This window comes from Triturus cristatus, chromosome 4_2 (assembly GCF_964204655.1).
Source record: "Triturus cristatus chromosome 4_2, aTriCri1.1, whole genome shotgun sequence".
Taxonomy (NCBI): Eukaryota; Metazoa; Chordata; class Amphibia; order Caudata; family Salamandridae; genus Triturus; species Triturus cristatus.
Genome location: NC_140586.1, coordinates 273,215,160 through 273,236,416, shown reverse-complemented (window position 1 = coordinate 273,236,416; position 21,257 = coordinate 273,215,160). Strand labels below are relative to the sequence as shown.

Genomic DNA, 21,257 nt, shown 5'->3' with positions numbered 1-21,257 from the left:
CCAGTCTTCCATGTCTCCCTACTTCAACCATGTCTCCCCAGCACTAGATTACCAGCAAAACCACAACCCCTAGAAATAGAGGGTCAGGAAGAGTATGAGGTGCAAGAAATTCTGGATTCTAAGTTAGTCCGAGGAAGGGTGAAATATCTAGTGGACTGGAAAGGATTTGGGGTGGAAGATAGAACCTGGGAACCTGAGGAGCATTTGCATTGCCCAGAACTGGTAGAACGGTTTCATGAAGAAAACCCAGGTAAGCCCAGGCGACCGCCGAGTCGTCGGTCCTTGAGAAGGGGTACTGTAGCACTCACCCGTATTCTCACCCACAAACGTGCCTGTTACCAGAAAGCGATAGGGTTTGTTTCCGCGTTTCCCCGATGTCAGGGTTTCCTGAACTACAAATCCCTGCAGGCACTGGGGCGCATCCAAAGCACTACATAAGCACTTCCGCTGGAGGCGGAAGGTGCTTGTCAATCATAGAGCTTCCGGATTTTCGGGGCGGAAGGTGCTCCCCGCCGGATTCCAGCGAGAAGCATTTCCGCATTCATTCCTGTGTCGGGCCGAGTCCCGCGTTCCCGTGGAAGCAAGCCTTTTTCACCGGAGGGTAAGAAACGCTATGGAATCTGGAAGGCAGAGGCTCAAGCATATCTGGTGAGCCGAGCGGGTTTCTTTTTTCAACAAAAACTTTATAGAGACTCATCCAGGTCGTGTATATTCCCCGTTTGCCTTTCCCCTTACCCAGAGATTATATCGGGACTGCACTACGCAGACACAGACGCTAAGTGCCTTGCTGCCGTTCTGCCATGCATAGACTGCTTTAATACTTTCTCCACGAATTCCCCAAGGAGGGGATACTCTTTTGTTTTTAGGAGCAACGCTATCGCTGTGACTGTGCAAGTGCGGGTGCTCACGAGTAGATCCCTTCAGCTGGTCTCTGATGTAGTGGGTGTGAGGTGTGAATCACATCACAAAGAAGCCAGGTGCGGTCCTACGCACGTTAAACTCTAGGGCTAAGTTTCGAATAGTACCCACGCACTTTAGTGACAATAACTGGAACAGTGTGGTAACCCCGGGTAGGGGTATGAACTATATGAGGCAGTCAGGGGAGTGCCGAAGGATACAAGATTGATACCGCAGGACTTGAGGTAAATCCCAAGACATCACCGTTCTGGTGGGTAGGCATAAGGTCTTGTACTTTCGCTACACTGTAAGAGAGAATTCTTCTGTTTACCTACTGTCTCTTTCATCTTAGGTCTGCAGGTATCTATCTTCCAAGAGAAGATTACATCCCCGACATTCATCCTGAAGAGCTCCTATCACTGACCTCATCTTTGTTATGTTATCCACTTCCCTTTTTCACTCAGGCCTGATCTCACGCAGCTAGGTTGCCTTCCTCTGCTGGGGCTTAGGCTCTCGGGAATCAGGGACTTACTCATCTCCTATCGTCTCTGCTGGACTCTACGATACAGTTTAGTGGCGTATGATTGGCTTGGGCGCTACTGACAACCTGGCATACATGACAATGAGTGACAGGGCAGTGTAAGACTGGATGAGTGAAAGGGATGGGGGATGGACGGATGGATTGATGAGTGGAAGGATGGATTGATGAGTGAAAGGATGGATAAATAAGGGTGGATGGGTGAGTGAGCGAAAGGAAGGTTGCTGGAGTGAAAAGATGGATGGATGAGTGAAAAGGAGGATGGCTGGGTGGATAGATAATTGAGCAAAAGGATGGATGGAAAGGTAGATGGAGGAAAGGATGACAAAGGCTGGCTGGAGGGATGGATGACTGAAAGGGTGGAAGGATGAATGGATGACTGAAGGGGTAGAAGGATGAATGGATGGATAGGTTTGAGGGATAGGTTTGAATATGGATGGGCGGTCTTTCATCCATTCTGTTGAATGGTGAAAGACTGAATGATGGATGACAGGATATAAAAGTGAAATGGTGGATATCAGTAGGTAGATGGAAGGATGAAAGGAATAGATAGATGCTTCGATGGAAGAGACAAGAGAGCTCTTCTGTGGAGGGTTGTGATGACCTGCTTTGCTTGCATGGTGCAGAAGAGCTTTGGTTCAAAATAGGGGTATTTATAATCTCTGACTACTGCCTTGATTTTTTGTGAAACTACATAAAAATATGTAACTGTTATTCACGCCAATATTGACTATCCTATAGAAAAACACATTCATACATGCAACAGACACTTGCCAGCTCTATTTTTGGCTACCTAAAAGTCACCCTGGATTGAATTAGAATGGACATTAAAGATGACTTTTACGCTATGTTATGGATTCTTCTAAAGCATACACTCTCCAATGTGACTTCTTGGCACTATGGAGGAGAGCTAAAGGGCAAATAGAAAAAAATGGACAGGGTGTACTGCTCATAGTGGACAAGGAGTGTCCCCACCAGACGTGATTTTCGAAAGGCACTACATACTTTTGAAAAGACTTAGTGATTTTTTCCCGCTACATGCTTAGATACAGTTCAACAGCTGTACAGACTTTGTTGTCAAATATTCACACTTACCCCTAAACACCCTTAAAATAACTTCTGCAAACGTGAGCTAGAGTTCTGGGGGCGCACATAATGGAAGGGGCACTACAAGAGGAGGGGACATTGGACGCAACCACCCAGGGAAAAGGCTAAAGCACGAACTGATAGAAAAAATGGAACGTGCAAAAACATGCACAGCCCCAAAAGCACACAGAGGTCCAACAACTAGACAACCTTGCTTTTTAAGGTCAAACTTACGAGAGCTTGCACTAGCGTCTCGCTTGAGAGACACTGTTGTTAACAAAGGACTTGGAGCCCGCCCATTGCTTACCATTTGTTGGCTTGCATGGCACTCTTCTTTAAAGCCTCGTAATCTGTCAAAGCAGGTCTAACATAATTTCCGTTACTCTCTGTAGAGCAGGGACCAAGCACTGATTGATTCAACTTAATCAGTGACCGTCCGCTGCTCCTGACGTGATTGAAGTACTATTTTGTTCTTCTTAACTATTAGTGCCCTGCCAACAGAAGGCAGGTGACTGGCAAAAACGTACCCAACAGGACAAACAAAACTGCAAAGATTTATTTTCTATAGTTAACTTTCTTTTATTTTGCCATATCTACCTTTCTCACTATGCACTCATGTTTTCTTTTGTTTTTGCTCAAAAGATGAGGACTATTGTACTGCAAAGCGACGTTGTGTCTTTCTAATGTGTAATTTCTGAAATGATGCTTTAACATGTAATCGTGAAGTACACACTAATCCACCCCGCTCCAATCTGCTCCACTCCAATCTAAGCCCTTTTCACCCCTCACACAAATCTGCCTTACTCAATCCAATCCACCCCAGGCCAATCCAATCACCCCACTACAATCCAAATCACTCACCCCAATTCAATCCACCACACTATAATCCGTCCAACCCACCCACTCCAAACTGCCCCACTCCAATCCAAAACAATCTTCTCCACTCCAATATTCCGCACTCCAACCTGCCCCACTTGAATCCAAAACAATCTGCCCCACTCCACAACAATCTGCTTCACTCCAGTCCAAAACAATTATCTCCACTCCAGTCTGCAACAATCTGCCCAACTCCAATGTGCAACAATCTGCCCAACTCCAATCTGCCTCACTCCAATCTGCCCCACTCCAATCCAAAACAGTCTGCCCTACTCCAGTCCATAACAATATACCCCACTCCACCTCCCCACTCCAATCCAAAACAATCTGCCCCACTCTAATCCAAAATATTCTGACCCACTCCAATTCAAAACAATCTGCTCCACTGAATACAAAACATTCTCCCCCACTCCAATCCGCCCCACTCCAACCCGCCCTACTACCTCAATCAACTCCACCCTATTCCACCCCACTGCACGTACGCTACTCCATGCTACTCCACTCTATGCACTGCACTCTACGACACGCTCTGCCACTGAACTACTTAACTCTACTCCCCTCTACTCAATTACACTCTTCTCCCCCTACTCCAATATACAACACTTTATTTACTCCAACAAATCCAGTCTACGACACTCTACTCTCCCACTTCACACTAGGACACTCCACGTCATTAACTTTTAGTCATGCTGAACAGCAGCCACACTGGTGTACAACATGGCAAACCACATTGCCAATGCCAATAACTCTTGTATCTGCGAGACCTATTGGCTTTGCCAATGCTTGTTCGGCCTTCTTATATGTTCTTGAGGGTCTTAGCCCCCACCCACGAGTGTTGCAGCCCAGAGGTGACTGCATCATGGATATGAGCTGCGCTGGTCTGCCATGAAAGGCGAGGAATTTGCTCCTGCGCTGGATGAAAGAGAAGTGTTTACTATTAGGGAGAAGCCATGCATTACCTGAGTGGAGGGGTCCGTCTACACCCTACAGCGACGTGCAGCCCGTGGTCATGCCGCGTGCAGCAGCAGAGCGGGGCGCAGGGCTCTCCTCCTCGCCGCCTGCTCTCATCAGCTGCCGCAGTGTGAACCAGTGGCAGGGATGCTTGGCGCGGTGACTGCTGCCGCGGGAGAGAGAGGGAGCCCCTGCCAGGCTACAGGGAGCCCCAGCACTGCTCTTCCTGGGCGAGGAGATTGAGTTACTCGCTTGCCGTCTTAAAGGGGCCGGCGACTTGTACATCGGCTGCTCCCCGGCATCCCCCTTCCGCTGCCACCCCTGCCTGCTAGTGAGTCAGCAATGGTTTTCGCTCAATTCGGTTTTTCAAATATTAGCATAGGGTTTGATCTCGGGGCCTAAAGATGCAGCATGCACTGCTTGCTGCACATATACCCCGCCAGTCACCCTGTTTAATTATTAATTATGCACATTCTGCACATTGTAACAGGGGTTGTCGTCTTTCTCAGATAAAGGTTGCAGCTGTTCGTTCATGTTTGAGATTATGAAGGGGCCAGACGCGGGTACTTCAATAATAATGTCTAAGATTGTAATTCTTCCTCTGTTCCTTTTTATACTCAAATAGGATTAGTTTAGACAGCGTTAAAATAATTTTGAAGTTGTTTTTACATGTATTTGCTGCGTTTCTTTTATTTTAGATAAAGGAAAAATATAGAAGTTAGTTCTTTTTCCTATTTTCTACTGGACTTGATGTGAAAATACTGAAAATATGGACAAGGTGACAAGTGACAACCCTAAACACTCCGCTGGTGCAGCTCACTGATGTTTGATGCTTGCAAACAACATTTATATCAATTGTGCTTCACTAACGCGTAAATAATTCCCACTGGGAGGGCTCTGACAAGGAAATACTCGTATTTTCAATTTGAAAAAAGCAAACATACCCACCCCCCCCCCAAATAACTTTGGCCCCACACTGCCTTGGAGCGTTGGTGGGAGATACTGCCACTGAGTTCACCCTTCTGCCCAGAAGTGATTGTTCCTGTCCCCCAAAATGAGATTCTTCGCACCCCCACCTTGAGTCACTCACAGTTACACCGTACATTTCTGTCGGTGGTGGCACTTCATGCAGGTTTGACCTGCGGATCATGGTTGGTTAGTGGTTTGTCGCTCTAGGTGGAGTGCGCTTGCACGAGCCACCGAGTGGGACACCACTCGCTCTTCTCTCTGGTCCAGCTGACATTGATCGTATTCTACAGTAGATGTGCCAACTTGCACTCAGTCAGGGAAGTGCAGGCAGAACAGAGGGGTGACTTTGCAGTGTTTGTGGTCAAGTGAGTTCTGCATCGCGGGTTCTTTATTGAACCCAGGCAGCACCCCACTCAAACAAAGCCAAGAGCCCACTTCAGTAAAAATGGTGAGTCAGTCAACATCAGATGTCCTCATCCTTGAACCAGGGGCCGCATTCCTCTTGCCATAGCTCAGTCTAATGTAAACACCGACTGCAATCATAAATCAACGAGCTAGGCACACAATTCTAGTAATGGGATCACCCACTAAGCACATTGTGGTCCTTCAAGGGGGGCCCTAGAGTGCGACCACTATCATGGTCCAAAACACACTGTAGTTGCATTCAGGTCTCCTGCACCTCACCACTGATCGTGAGTGATGAAGGTTCTTGCAGGGTTACAGCAGCCATTACAGCTCGCCTCTTCCTCAGCTTCTTTGCTGTTCTGCAGGGCACCTCATATCCAGCAGTTAGACCGCTCCTTCATTCAAGGCAGGCTCCAAGGCAGCTTCTCTTGGCAGGCTGTCGAGCCTTCCTAGGTTTTAGTCCCGAATCTGGTAGGGTAAATGGCAGTAGACATCTCAGCCCTGCAGCACAGAAGAGTTTCTTAATCTTTACTAGTATATAACCCTGGGTTCTCGTAGCGGAATCTTTGATAGCCAGTTTCCTTTAACCTAAAACGCATTACAAATTGAGGCTTACGCTAATTAAAGTTGTTTTTACAATATCCTCCGTCTTGTATTAGTATCATCAGTATCATGTGGCAATTGTTGTTCTTCGTGTTCCAAATAAAGAACTGTAAAGCCCACACTAACAAACCGAGAGATGTTCCCAGAGGCCTTTTTCTCTCTGTACTCAAGCAAGAATGTTCCATCTGTCCCAGGCTATCTTCTTACAATGTATCAATCGGATTACCGAACTAACTGTCAAAATGTCTGCAAATTCAATGTAGTACTCCTATGAGAGAATTCTCAAATGTATTCTGTAGTAAAATATTTCTTATTACTTTTTTTCCTATTGGAGCATGAGAAATCACGTATCCATGTAGAAAGTATGAAAGTCTTTATCTAAAGTCGTACAAAAGGATGCGTCGATTTCTATGTGGGAGAGACCCTTTCTCCCCACCTTAGAAGTAAAACTATGCTGGATTTTATTTAGAACCGTACCAAGTTCTTTGTACTTATGATTTGCATGCTTTGCCACTAAAGATTTCCTATGGCATACTCTATGTAACCTGCCCACTAAACTCTTGTATAAAACATTGAAACAATCACCCTTGTGTGTCATTCTTATACAAATGATTTTTACCTGCTACTAAACTAAATTGATTTAACTGCAGTGATGGCTCGGGTCAGACAGCAACAAGTCTGTATCGAGACTACACAGCTCCCGATGGTAGTTGTTGGTGAGTCCCATGAGCTTGATTTTGACAGATCTTAGCATTGGCTGTAAGTTTCTGCCCTATCTTTATACTAAATATTGAGCCATGAGTTGTGTTAGAAATTAGGTTTCTGGTTGGCAGAGGTATGCACCCTGTCCAAACAGGAACCACAGTTCTAGTCAGGGTACGTGAGATACACAATAAAAGTAAACCTGTGCTAACCCTCTGGCTGTTTGGCACAGAGCAGTCAGGCTAAACTTAAGAGGCAATGTGTAAAGTATTTGTGCAACACAATGAAAACACCACATAAAGACTCCACATCAGTTTAGAAAAATAGATTATGATTTTATAAATAAAACAAGACCAAAACAACATAAGTCCAATCAGTAAAAGTCGAGATATGAATTTTTAAAGAATAAAAAGAGTTCTAGCGCTTAGAAACAATAAGCGCCCATAGGGGTAATCTGGTCACGCTCGAGTGGGATAAAGTTAAGAGCTCAGGCCACCCACGATGGAGCACAGGCTAGCTACAGGACCCCATGCAGGGCCCAGTGAGCAAAAGTACCTTAATCCTTGTTGCTGTATGAGGTGCGTTGATGAGGGTGCTTTGAGAGTGCATCCTTGACCCTGGGGGAACCCTGGTTCTAGCCTCAGGAAACCAACTCCCAAACCTAAGTACTTACCATTAAGTCACTAACCTTGTTGTCTGCCATAGGACTGCATTTAACTGCTTTCTTGTGAAAATTGTTCGAAGTGTGGAATTGGTTTGTATGAAACTCCGAGAAACTGCAAATATACAAAAACTGATTTACTTACCTTTTCTCTAGTAAATGTCCCATTGTGGTATCTAGGCATATCACACTGAGTAGAAAATGTAACTTAAAAAGTAACCTGAAAAGTAACTTGAAATGTAATCTGTAAAGTTACTGAAAAGTAATTTAAACTGCTTTACAAACAATTATAACAAAATAATATGTTTATACAAACAAATTAGTCTGAATTCAGTCTTTGAGTGTGTGACATAATTTCTTGCCCGAGTGTGTACAATAAATGATTAACACTACCCTGTCTGCTTCGAAATGACCTGGAGATCTCATTTTGGTATAGTATATACAGAGGCCGCTTCCTACATTGATGGATCAGCGGTGGGGTCTATAACCTTGCATGATTTGGAATTCTCAATTTTTGAATTGACAAATTGTTCCAAATTACTAAAAGTCTAGTTAGGGCCTTGGTTAAGTTCTTTGAGAATTTTAGAAAAAAGCTCACTGTAGTTAGGGGTTAAAGGGTTAGAAACATTTTGTAGAATGTCCCTTAACAAGAACCCAGTTATTAGTGAAAATATCACCAATGACATAGAGAGCCTGGTTGAGGAGCTCAACCTCACCCCTTATCTCCAATTAGAATTTAGAGAGTTAAGGTCTCTCTATGCAAACTTAAAAACATTACAATAGGGTCCCATCCCTCCAAACAAAAGCTCTAAGAGCTATTGGCAGGGTATGCTAAGGACAATCCCCCCGAGCAAGGTAAAGACCTCGCAGATGGGGAAGAGGATGGAGAGGATGAGGATAACTTCCAACCTCTCTTCCTAGGGGGAACAGGGTCCCTGTACCCCTGACTCCAAAGATTCAACTCACAGTACCTAGATCCCACACAGGTGAGTCCGGTGCGTCTGAGTCCATTGAGAACAGCCTCAATGAGGAGACCAACCTTTTAGTGAGGATGACCAAGAGATTAGATCTAGAGACCAGACTCCTGGCTCTAGAGAAAGAAAGAGCAGAGATAGGTTTATCTCCCATCAATGGTGGCAGCAACATACTAAATAGGGACAGAGAGCAATCTTATGATCCTAAAATCCCCAATGGGAATGTCCCCAAATTTGAGGAAGGTGATGACATCACCAAATGGTTCACAGCTTTTGAGAGAGCTTGTGAAATGAGAAAAGTGAGGAAGTCACACTGGGGGGCACTCCATTGGGAACTGTTCACTGGTAGCTGCAGGGACAGACTCCTGGCCCTTACAGGGGCAGATGCTGGGTCTTATGACCTCATGAAGGACACTCTGGTTGAGGGCTTCGGACTCACAACTGAGGAATATAGGATTAGATTCATGGGGGCTCACAAAACCCATAACCAATCCTGGATTGACTTTGTAGATTACTCAGTCAAGCCACTAGATGGATGGTTAACTGGAAATAATGTGCATGATTTCAATGGACTTTACAATCTTTTTTATGAAAGAACATATTTTGAGTAATTGCACTAGTGAATAAGGTACTTACCTTCGGTAACGCTTTTTCTGGTGGATACAGTATCTGCCTGTGGATTCCTCACCTTGTGAATATCCCCAGTGCCAGCAACATTCGGAAACTTTTGTAGCAGTCCACGCCGATGAGGTCGAAGACGACGTCACAGAGACACAGCTCCGCTCGCGACTCTGCTGACGTCACCGGCTCCATAAGAAGACCTCGTCGGCGTGATGACGTCAGTTCCGCCCTTTTTTTCGTGCCTTCGAGGCACACAGACGGACTGACAACAATATATACACAGTATACACAGTACGTAATATACAAATCAACACACCCAGTGTGGAAAATAAATAGAAAGGCAAAAGAAATAACACAATGCCTTTGACAGTAACAAATACACTTTGAAAAACCATTATTAGAATTGTCGGTATACAAGGGTGGACAACGGGGAGGCGGGTCGGTCAGTGAGGAATCCACAGGCAGATACTGTATCCACCAGAAAAAGCGTTACCGAAGGTAAGTAACTTGTTCTTCTGATGGATACATCTGTCAGTGGATTCCTCGCCTTGTGAATAGATTCCCACAGCAGTCCCCACTTCCGGAGGAGGGTGTCCACCCTTCTATACCAGAAAGTCCTGAAGGACGGAACGAGCAAAGTGTCCGTCCCTCCTCACCTCGGTGTCTAAGAAGTAATGCTTTGCGAAAGTGTGAAGGGAGGCCCAAATTGCCGCCCTACAAATGTCCTCCACAAGAACACCTCTAGACAAAGCAGAAGTGGAAGACTTAGCTCTAGTGGAATGAGCCCTTAAACCCTCTGGAGGTTTCTTACCAGCTAAAAGATTAGCATATCTTGATGCACAAGACAATCCATCTGGAAAGGGTGCGCTTGTGCACCGCTCTGCCTTTCCTGCAGCCAACAAAGCCCACGAAGAGCTGGTCATCAACCCGAAAGTCTTTTGTCCTGTCAAGATAGAAGCTCACCGCCCTCTTAGGGTCCAAGTGGTGAAGTCTCTCCTCTTTCTTGGAAGGGTGAGGGGGAGGATAGAAGGTAGGGAGGGTAATGGACTGCCCCAGATGGAAAGGAGTAACCACCTTTGGCAGAAAAGCAGCCCTGGTCCTGAGTACCATTCTTTCAGCATGAAAGGTCAAGTACGGGGGTTTTGTGCTCAGAGCTTGAAGCTCACTTACCCTCCTTGCCGAGGTGATCGCAATGAAAAAACCGTCTTGAAAGACATCAATCTCAAGGGACACTTGTGCAAGGGCTCGAAGGGAGAACCCATAAGATAAGTTAAGACAAGGTTTAAGTCCCATTGAGGCACAATAAAAGGAGTAGGAGGAAACTTGTTTGTAAGGCCCTTTAGAAATCGTAAAACAATAGGTGATTTGAACAAAGACGGCTGATCCGGCAAGCAAAAGAAAGCCGACAAAGCCGATAAGTATCCCTTTACAGTGGTCACAGCAAAGCCTTGCTGAGCAAGAGAAAGGGCAAACTGCAGAATGTCAGATAAACAAGCCCTCAAAGGATCAATTGACTTCTCTCCACACCAGAGAACAAATTTAGACCACTTATAGGAATAGATAGATTTAGTGGAATGACGTCTGGCAGACAAAATTACATCTACCACATCTGGCGGGAGAGAGAAAGAATTCAGGTTGCCCCGTTCAATCTCCAGGCATGAAGGTGTAAGCTCTGGAGGTGGGGGTGTAGAACCCGCCCCTCCGACTGCGAGAGGAGGTCTGCCCTCAGAGGGAGACAGAGCGGAGGGCACGAGGAGAGGTGGAGAAGACCTGTATACCACACCCTTCTTGGCCAATCCGGGGCGATCAAGATGACTTGGGCCCGGTCTTGGCGAATTTTCCTCAGAACCCGAGGAATCAAGGGTATGGGAGGAAACGCGTAAAGGAGATGTAAGTCCCATATCAACTGAAACGCGTCCCCCAAAGCTCCCTGCAAAGGATACTGGAGACTGCAGAATGACGGGCAGTGAGCGTTCTCGTGAAACAGGTCCACCCGAGGAGTTCCCCACATCCGAAAGACGTGACGAACCACCTCCGGATGAAGCCTCCACTCGTGGTCTGCGGAGAACTGCCGACTGAGACTGTCTGCACGTACGTTCAGAACCCCGGCCAGATGATTTGTTATCAGACAAATCTGATGATCCTGAGACCTGGACCAGAGACGCAGGGCCTTTCTACAGAGATAATGCGACCCCACCCCTCCCTGCTTGTTGACATACCACATCGCGGTAGTTTTGTCCGTCAGGACTTGAACCGACTGACCGCGAAGGGAAGGGAGGAAGGACTTGAGCGCCAAACGTATCGCCGGTAATTCCAGAAGGTTGATGTGAAGCAACCTTTCCTCTGGAGACCAAAGACCCTTGATCTCCAGATCCCCCAGATGAGCACCCCACCCTAAAGTGGATGCATCCGTTATTACTGTGGCCACCGATGGAGGAAGATAGAAGGGCTTTCCTTGAGACAGATTGCCCACCACGCTCCACCAAGACAGATCCGCCGCAGCTTCTCTGGAGATCCTCACAGACTCCCTGAAATCTCCTTTGTGCTGATACCACTGCCTGCGGAGGCACCACTGGAGCACCCTCATGTGCCAGCGTGCATGGTTGACCAACAGAATGCAGGAAGCAAACAGACCGAGCAGGCGAAGGACCTTCAGGACTGGAACGACCGCTCCATTGTAAAATAAAGGAATCAATTCCTGTATATCGAGAATCCTCTGTAGAGGTGGGAATGCCCGACACACAGTAGTGTCCAGTACCGCCCCTATGAACAGGTTGCGCTGAGAGGGCACCAGGTGAGATTTGGGCACGTTTATTGAGAAACCCAATTTGTACAACAGCTGAGTTGTATCCTGCAGATGATGAAGCACCTTCTCTGGCGACTCCGCTTTGATCAGCCAGTCGTCCAGATAGGGGAAAACTGAAATCCCCGACCTTCTGAGATGGGCTGCCAGCACCGCCATCACCTTCGTGAAGACTCGAGGTGCAGTAGTAAGACCAAACGGAAGGACCGCAAACTGATAATGCTGCGACCCTACCGTAAACCGGAGATACTTCCTGTGCGACTTCAGGATGGGGATGTGAAAATACGCATCCTGCAAGTCGATCGACACCATCCAGTCCTCCTGATTCAGCGCTTGAAGAACATGCGCAAGGGTGAGCATCTTGAACTTCTCTTGCTTCAGATAAAGATTCAAGATCCTGAGGTCCAATATCGGACGCAATCTGCCGTCCTTTTTCGGAATCAGAAAATACCGGGAGTAGCATCCCTGACTCCACTCCTGCTCTGGAACCACCTCTATCGCACCTTTCTCTAGTAACTTTAGGACTTCCTCCTGTAGGAGAAGACGGTGGTTCTCTGAGCAAGCCCCTTGGCAAGGAGGGTAATTTGGAGGAAATTCCCGAAAGGGAAGGGCATACCCATTTTCTACAAGATCTAGAACCCAAAGGTCTGTAGTAACCAATTCCCAATCTTGTAAAAAATGGGTAAGCCGGCCCCCCACAGGACCATCATGATCCAGAATGGTGGATCTAGGGCTGCTTTGCGGTGGTGGGAGGGGCTGAGGAAGAGGAGGAGGAGGAGGAGGAGAGATGCCGGCCACAAGTGCGACCCCTTATTCTGCCTCTGTACCCCTTATACAGAATGCTCTGCTGCTGTTGCTGCTGGGGCTGCCTGTAAGTACGAAAGGTTGCCCTTCCGAAACCCCTGTACCTCTTGAACGATCCCCTTGACTGGGATTGAAGGCCCAAAGATTTAGCCGTAGCCTTACTTTCTTTAAAACGTTCAAGTGCAGCATCCGCCTTCTTGCCAAAGAGTCCGGAGCCATCAAAAGGCAAGTCCAACAGCGTTGATTGAACATCAGGGGAAAACTCCGATGACTTAAGCCACGCGCTCCTCCTAGTGGCAACAGAAGATCCCATGACTCTTGCTACCGAGTCAGCTGTGTCCAAGCCACTCTGTATCACCTGACGCGCTGCCGCCTGGGCATCCGAAAGGACCTCATTAAAACCAACTCTATCCTCCTCTGATAGTTTTGGGGCTAGCTGCTTCGCTGAATCCATGAGCGCATGAATATAGCGTCCCAAGAGGCAAGTGACATTCGAAGATTTAAGGGCCATGCTGGCCGAAGAAAAAACCTTCTTGGCCGACTGATTCAGTCTTTTTGCCTCCCTGTCGCTCGGGACCTGGGGAAACGAACCTGTAGATTTCCTTGAACATGCGGCCTGAACCACCAGACTCTCAGGAGACGGGTGAGAAGTTAAAAAATCTGGGTCCCCCGGAGCTGCCCTATACCTCCTGGCAATGGTTTTCGAAACTGCCGGAGCAGAAAAGGGCTTATGCCACACCTCCATCACTGGCTCTATGATGGCTTTGTTAAAGGGAAGTAAAGGCTCAGAAACAGCAGTGGAAGAGTGCAGCACCTCTGTTAAAATGTTCGGCTTGAATTCAGCTGAAGGCAACTGCAGATCTAAAAGTTCAGCCGCTTTTCTTATGACCGCATGGTATGGTGCCACATCCTTTGAAGGTGCATCAGAAGGAGGAGTAATCTCCCATTCAGGAGACAAGTCCAGGCCACTAGCCTCCTTCAGCTCCTCAAAAACATCATCTGACTCCATGAGCTCCCCTTCTTCTACCTCCTCCATTAGGTATCTTTGCTCATCCAACACTCTCTGAGCCTCCCTCCTAGACCTGATTCTTACAACCGGCGTCAGCGGCGCAGTGATCGAATCCGACGGCGCCAGTGCCGGCGTCGAATGTGGATCCACAGGAGCAGCAGGCGTCGAACGAGGTCGAGTCGGCGCCGGTGAAGAAGGGAGCGACGTCTTCGGCGCCGGTAGATGCCAAGACGGCGTCGCCAGAAAAAAATGGCATGAAGGAAGCCTGAGGATAGGCTTGAGGAACCCCCAAAATGAAGGCCATAGGACCCATAGGACCCGAAGGTGCACCAGAGGGGTACATGGCTCTGGAGAATACCCCGTACATTGCATTAAGATAATGCGTGGGGTCCTGACCTGGTCCAGGGAACGCAGGATACTGTGCAGGCATCACCGGACTCGGGCCAATCGGTGCCGACGGTGGAATCTGCGGGGCCGCAGCCTCACCCGGAACTGGAAGCTCCTCAACCGGAGCCGGGGACGAAGCCGGAGCCGGAGATGGGACCGGCGTCGGAGATGGAGCCGGCGTCGGAGATGGAGCCGGAGAATGTTCCGGTGAAGCCACAGGTGAAGACGGGCCAACAGGTGAATCCGGAACGGGTGAGGGAGATACAAAGTCCTTACGGCGCCGAGTGGGCGACTTCGATCTCGGTTCCGTACTCTTATCCGAGTGACGCCGAGAGGAATGCCTCCTCTTCTTCTTGTGCTTCCTGGATTTGGAAGCATGCCCCGAAGTCGACTTCGACGCCGACCTCGATCTCGACCTCGATCTCGACCTCGATCTTATCTCCGGCCTCTCTTCTCTTTCTTCATCCTCGCGATGAAGAGCTTTGCTTCCCTCTCCTTGAGAGCCTTTGAACTCATCTTGCAGCAGCAAGAACATCCCTCTACATCATGGTCCGATGACAGGCACCATACGCAGTCGTCATGTGGATCCGTAAAGGACATATGCTTCCCACATTCACGACAGGGTTTGAATCCTGACTTCTTTGTCGACATTTTCACAGAAGAAGACAAAGAGAAGCAGTAGAAAAAACAAAGTAACAGTGAAGCTACAGATAGAGATTCCCGAAAAAAGGGCACTGACGTCATCATGCCGACGAGGTCTTTTTATGGAGCCGGTGACGTCAGCGGAGTCGCGAGCGGAGCCGTGTCTCTGTGACGTCGTCTTCGACCTCATCAGCGTGGACTGCTACAAAAGTTTCCGAATGTTGCTGGCGCAGGGGATATTCACAAGGTGAGGAATCCACTGGCAGATGTATCCATCAGAAGAGAAGTTACATCAACCTCTGATAGACCTAGGTCTAATTTCTCTCCAAGAATTGGGAAAGAAGGCAGACCACTGGGTCAAGATTAAGGTAACAAAAACAGCCACTGGGGGTGACCAAAAGAAAGGGGTTACCAAACCTCCCCAGGGGAAAGGGGTGGGAACCCCAAAGACAAAAAGCCAGAGTCTTCTGAAGGGTCCCAAACTCCTGCTCAGGGGGGTGGGTCCTAAAACTCTTCCCAGTCCTATGGTAGGTACAAAGGGAAGACCTTTGATCCCCAGAAGGCCTGGTGTTTCAACAGTAAGAAGTTAGGACACTTAACTGGAGAAGCTACTTGTCGCAACAAGAACCCCCCTAGTCCTCCTCCAGTTAGTACTGGTGTAGCCAATCTCCAGATGGGATCAACAGTGTACCCAGAGCAAATCAGGGTTCACAATGAAGCAGTTCTAGTCACTGAGCGTGAAGTTGAGTTTGCCACTTTAGCTGTGTGGCCTCCTAACTTAAAGAAGTATTTACAATATCCTTGGATGAATGAGACTAGGATAGAAGCCCTGAGGAATACCGGTGCCAGTGTCACCATGGTGAGAGACACACTGGTGTCCCAGAGCAACACCTAATTGGAAAATTGTATCCAGTCACCAACGATGGCAGTGTTACTACTAACATTAGACTGGGGGGGCTATTGGCCTGAAACAGGAGGTGGTCTCTCCAAAACATCCAGCTGCCTGTCTGCTTTGAAATGACCTGGAGACCTCAGCATGGGCTGAGGTAGAATTGAACACCCACGCAGCAATGCTGGACATCCCTGAGATTGTGTGTATCAAGACTAAAGCACAGGGCCAAAAACAGGGCGAAAAAGAAATGTTGGAGCTTGGAAGAAAGGCCCAATCTTCCAAGAGGAAAGGTAAGAAGACTGGGAAACCAGCTTCTGTACAGCAAATGATTCAGGACCCCTCACCTCAGGGAGAGGACTTGGAAGCCCCAGAGGGAACTGAGCCCATGGAACTTGACCCTTACCAGGTTGAGCTCTTAGGCCCAGGTGGAACCCACTAGGGAACAGCTGTGCCTTCGACAGCAGACCTGTCCAACCTTTGAAAGCCTGAGGCAGCAAGCTGCTGCACAGGAAAAGGGAGATGTCAGTGGGACCCACAGAGCCTATTGGCAGGAGGGACTTATGTATGCTGAGGCCAGAGACCCCAACACTGGTGCCACTAGGAGAGTGGCAGTGCCTCAAATGTACAGAGAGTGTGTACTTACTTTGGATCATGACATCCCCCTAGCTGTGCATCTTGGCCAAAACTATACTTGAGAAAGGCTAGTTAGCCACCTTTCCTGGCACCAGATGTCCCAGAAAGTAAAGGAGTTTGTAAGCGCCTGTGTCACCTGTCAAGCCGGTGCCAAAACAGGTGGATACCCAAAAGCCCCCTTTATTCCACTAGCAGTGGTTGGGGTTCCCTTTGAGAGGGTAGGTGTGTACATAGTGGCTCCACTTGAACCTCTCACAGCCTCAGGAAACACTATTATACTGGTGGTAGTGGGTCACACCACCAGGTATCCTGAAGCAATTCCCCTTAGGACTACTACAGCTCCTGCAGTAGCAAAGGACCTCATTTGTGTCTTCACCAGGGTAGGGTTTCCTAAAGAGGTGGTGTCAGACAGAGGATCAAACTTCATGTCTGCATACCTCAAACACACGTGGAAAGAGTGTGGAGTGCAGTACACGTTTACCACACCCTATCACCCACAAACCAGTGCTCTTGTTGAAAGGTCCAACATGACATTGAAGGGCATTATCATGGAGCTCCCTGAAAAACCCAAAAGGAGGTGGTATGTCATCTTGCCATGCTTGCTTTTTGCCTACAGGGAGGTGCCTCAGAAGGGAGTAAGGTTTTCCCCCTTTGAACTTCTGTTTGGCCATCCTGTTAGGGGACAACTCTGTCTTGTTAAAGAGGGTTGGGAGAAGCCTGTCCAAGAAATCAAACAGGATATTATGGACTATGTACTAGGCCTAAGGTGCAGAATGGCAGAGTACATGGAAAAAGCTTCCAAAAATCTTGAGGCCAGCCAGGAGCCCCAGAAGCACTAGTATGACCAAAAAGCTGCACTGGTGGAATTCCAACCAGGACAAAAGGTGTGGGTTTTGGAGCCTGTGGCACCAAGCAGCCTCCGGGACAAATGGAGTGGCCCTTACCCCATCTTAGAAAAGAAAAGTGAGGTTACCTACTTGGTGGACCTTGGCACAAGCAGGACCCCTAAAAGGCTGATCCATGTGAATAGCCTAAAGTATTCCATGAAAAGGCTGACATAACCATGCTGATGGTTACTGATGAGGATCAGGAGACAGAGAGTGAACCTCTCCCTGACCTCCTCTCTTACAGCTCCAAAGTTCGGTCAGTGGTAAGCCTGGGTGGTAACTTCTGCTCCGCTCGCGGAGTTTGTGGAGATTTCCGCACTCAGCGTTACATGGAGCTTGCGGACTTCCAAAAAGTGTTTTCCCTAGCTCGCGTTCTTCAACGTCTAGTTGGTTTCTTGCCTGAGTGTGTACAATAAATGCTTAACACTACCCTCTGATAAAGCCTTACTGCACGCCCACACTACCACAAATAGAGAGTAAGGTATTATCTACTTTTACCTCTGCCTACCTTTGGGGTTCCACTGGACTCTGTGAACACTATACCTTACTTTGGTATAGTACATACAGAGCCAGCTTCCTACAGGGTGAAGTTGGACGAATCCTGTGAGAGATACCCCTCTAATGTCCTGGTGGAGCCCTTGAATTCACATCTGCTATATGGGCTCTCCCCAACCCACCATCTTATACACTACTTAAATGAAGCAAGTAACTAAATTGATTCCTATGAGGATATGGCCACTTGTGTTCCACATGCTCCACACACAGATCCTTTACATACACAGGCAGGTACACAAACAAACTTAAGATCCATGTCTGACATGAATATGCGAAGGACCAAGTGGCAGGGGACTGGCAGACCACTTTGACATTGTGGGAGAGGTCAGGAGGTAACACTGTCTGGCAGGGACAATAACAAGCATTTACAATGCAACGGTCTCGGCATTGTTAAAGTTAGAGCTATTGGCATTGCTCATGACAATGCCGTTTCTTTAAATGTTTTAAAAACAAAAACATAAACAAAAATAATGTCATGAGCAATGCCGATAGCTCTAACTTTACCAATGCCGAGACCATTGCATTGTAAATGCTTGTTCAGAATATTTCGACTGATAGGAGTGAAATGGTGTAAGGTTGATGATACTCAAGTGTCTGGGGTTCGGGCGAAATAATACGTCAAGCGCTTATAAATGTCCAAATGTATCTTTTACGTGATGGACAACGTAGGGGGGCCCTGCCGCCCATCTCTTTCCTGAACAGAAACAAATGTTTGGGGTCATAATCCCAGCCCGTAGCGCGTGGGCACTCTATGGCGCGCGGCCAAGCCTCTCTGACCTGACCTTAGGGTTAAGGGAGACTTGTGGCGTCACATCCCGTGGAATGGTGGCTGTGGGGCACTCTGGTGTGCACGGGGTTTCATTTTATTTCGATTTCTGAAAAGCGCTCTCTACCCGTGAAATGGCTGCTCGTGCGCATCACAATAAACTACCATTAAGGTATAGATGTCGCACAAATGTCTTTGACCTTACTCAGGGTCTTTAGAGACAAAAAATGCACTCTGTGTTGAAAGTTTATATAATAATTCACTCGAATGCTGTCATTATATAATTAGCATCGTTTACTCATCACATTCTTCTTTATTACCTGCATCGAAATGTGAACACTGCATTGAGCTGCTCAGACTAATACCCGCCACGTCCCATGATATTAGGTAAATGTTGCCTTATTTGAAGCCATGGGTGCTTCTGCCGCAAATATAAACCATTTAAATTGATAATCATGCGTTATGTATGGAAGACAGTGGCGACGTTTTTTTTTTAACCCATTGTCCATCAACGGGTGCCTGTGAGGTCCATTTAGAATGCAAGTCTACAGTGAAGTCACCATTTGGTGTCACCCTCAGACCCAGCATCCATTTTGTAACTTGAATCATATGTGCATTGAATGAACATAGTATGCGTGAAACTTGGGGGAGGGGCCGGATGAGAGAAGGTAGCATTTCTCCTACACTACCCCTCCCACCATTCCCCACCGTCGACCATCACCCAACGGCACTTTGGCATCCACGGTCTGCCCGCCGCCATTTTGATATATCTGCAGCAACGACATTAAATGCCACAAGGAAAACTCTAGAGTGGGCGAGGGGCGGGGCCTTTTCAGAATGTTCTTATCTCTGCATTCCCCGTATATTACAATTTGATATTTAAATTGAATGGATGGATGGATGGACGGATGGAAAGACAGACGGGCGAGAGGAGTGAATGCCTGCTGGGCGAATGTGTGGATTGGGGGAACAGCAGACAGGTACACAGAAGTAGATTTTAAATAATACAACTGCAAATACATGTAGTATTTACATTTTGGTAACTAAAGTGTAAATTTGTGTAACGAAGACACGTGTGTAAATATACAGAAACAGTCACGTGCATACCTATTTCTGAAGAGATGTCGTCTCCTTACACACGCGAGCCAGAATCAAAGGTGCAAATTATTAAAAATATTTACAATAATCTACGTCACTCTAAAATTATGTGCCATATTGGAACGTTATTATTTCGTTCCGTAGCCGAGTCCTTTGGGTGGAGATTCATACGATCTCACGCAAGCATTTACGCACTGAAAGTGCTTCGTTTTACGAGTGACTTTATTCGATTCACGGAGCTATTTCGGAAACTGCAAGGGGTGTCGCCTAAGAGAAGGTCGTTGTCCACCTGTGGTGGGGGCCAGGGTGATGTCCGCCACCAGTTTCATTTGCCCCCCATGAGACCTCAGGGCTCACCTGTGAGCACTTGAAGGCAGACATATATGGAAACTGCTATAGTGTATGGCGTGCAGTGCCGAGGACGTGGCGTTGCGCAGGAATATTCGAGGCAATGTGTTCTACGCTTCTCTAGTCAGACGGCAGTTGTTGTTAGCGCCTAGAGACCCACGGTGGGCTATCTGCTTGACTCCTCATGAACACCTGCAAGGGCATCGGAGATGGTAGAGGGGGAGTCTCGTGGTATCCTAGTTCGTGTGTGTGGGGGGGGGCCGGAGGCGCGAGAGGGGATGGGGGAGGCGGTGGCTCAGTTGTGGTCAAAGAAGCCCGCCCCACCTGCTTGGCATTGCAGAGACACCTTCTAACGCTCCCCCATGAGGGGGTGGACGTCCGCACATGGGAGGGGAGCAACCCCGGGCCCACGTAGGGCAATGTTACCTGGATGTATTTGTGACACCCGCCTGCCTCAGGGTGAGGGGTCGTGTAGGCTGGCCACTGCTCTCCTCACAGCCCTGGGGTAAATGCGGGGTCTCGGTGGTGGCTGGTGTGGTGGGTTGCCCCTGAGGGTACAGCGCCGAGCACGCGCACGGACAGGCTCTGGGGCGTATGACAGGACTGGTGTGTGTGTGGGGGGGGGCGGGGTAGGATCTCTCGATCAAGGGGGTAAAGAGCTGACCGTGGAGGAGTATTGTGCTGACTCTAAGAGCGCACCTTTGGTGTCTCGAAGGGCCCCGAGGCTGGGGGTGATGAAGACCCCTGAGTGGTGGACCATCCACGTGACACCTTCAGTGTCCCTTGGGTGGGGGTGGTCTGAGTGTTAGACTTGGGAGCAGATGCGTGGCACGAAGGATAGAAAGAGGAACAAGCCGAGGGCACCGGAAGACACCACCGCCTTTCTCCGAGGCAGAGCAGAAATGCCTCGGAGAAACGCAGCGTCCTTTTTGGATTCGGGGGCGTGTTTTGCTGTTGTCTCCTCCTTGAGACTTCTTGCAAAAAACACGCCCCCCGATCCGAAAAGGACGGGGCCTAATCTGAATGACTGACCTCTTCTCCAATGGCTGGCCAGCATTCAAGAGGCCAGCCAATGGAGAACAGGGGAGAAGAGGGGCGGGTTCAAGCCCCTCTTCTCCAAGTCATTAAATCTCCGACTTCCGGTTCTGCC

The 21,257-nt window shown here is 48.1% G+C and overlaps 1 protein-coding gene across 2 annotated transcripts in view; it reads right to left on the bottom strand.

Moving 5' to 3' along the window:
- Nucleotides 1-21,257, bottom strand: part of TLCD4 (TLC domain containing 4) — a 442,351-nt gene that overhangs the window by 380,684 nt on the left and 40,410 nt on the right. Inside the window, exon 1 of one of the 2 annotated variants that reach the window (XM_085601496.1) lies at nt 4,357-4,786. The exons of the other annotated variant lie outside the window; for it this stretch is intronic. The gene's annotated coding sequence lies outside the window, so the exon portion shown is untranslated. Of the gene's footprint in view, nt 1-4,356; nt 4,787-21,257 lie in introns of those variants that run through there. 2 annotated transcript variants of the gene reach the window in all.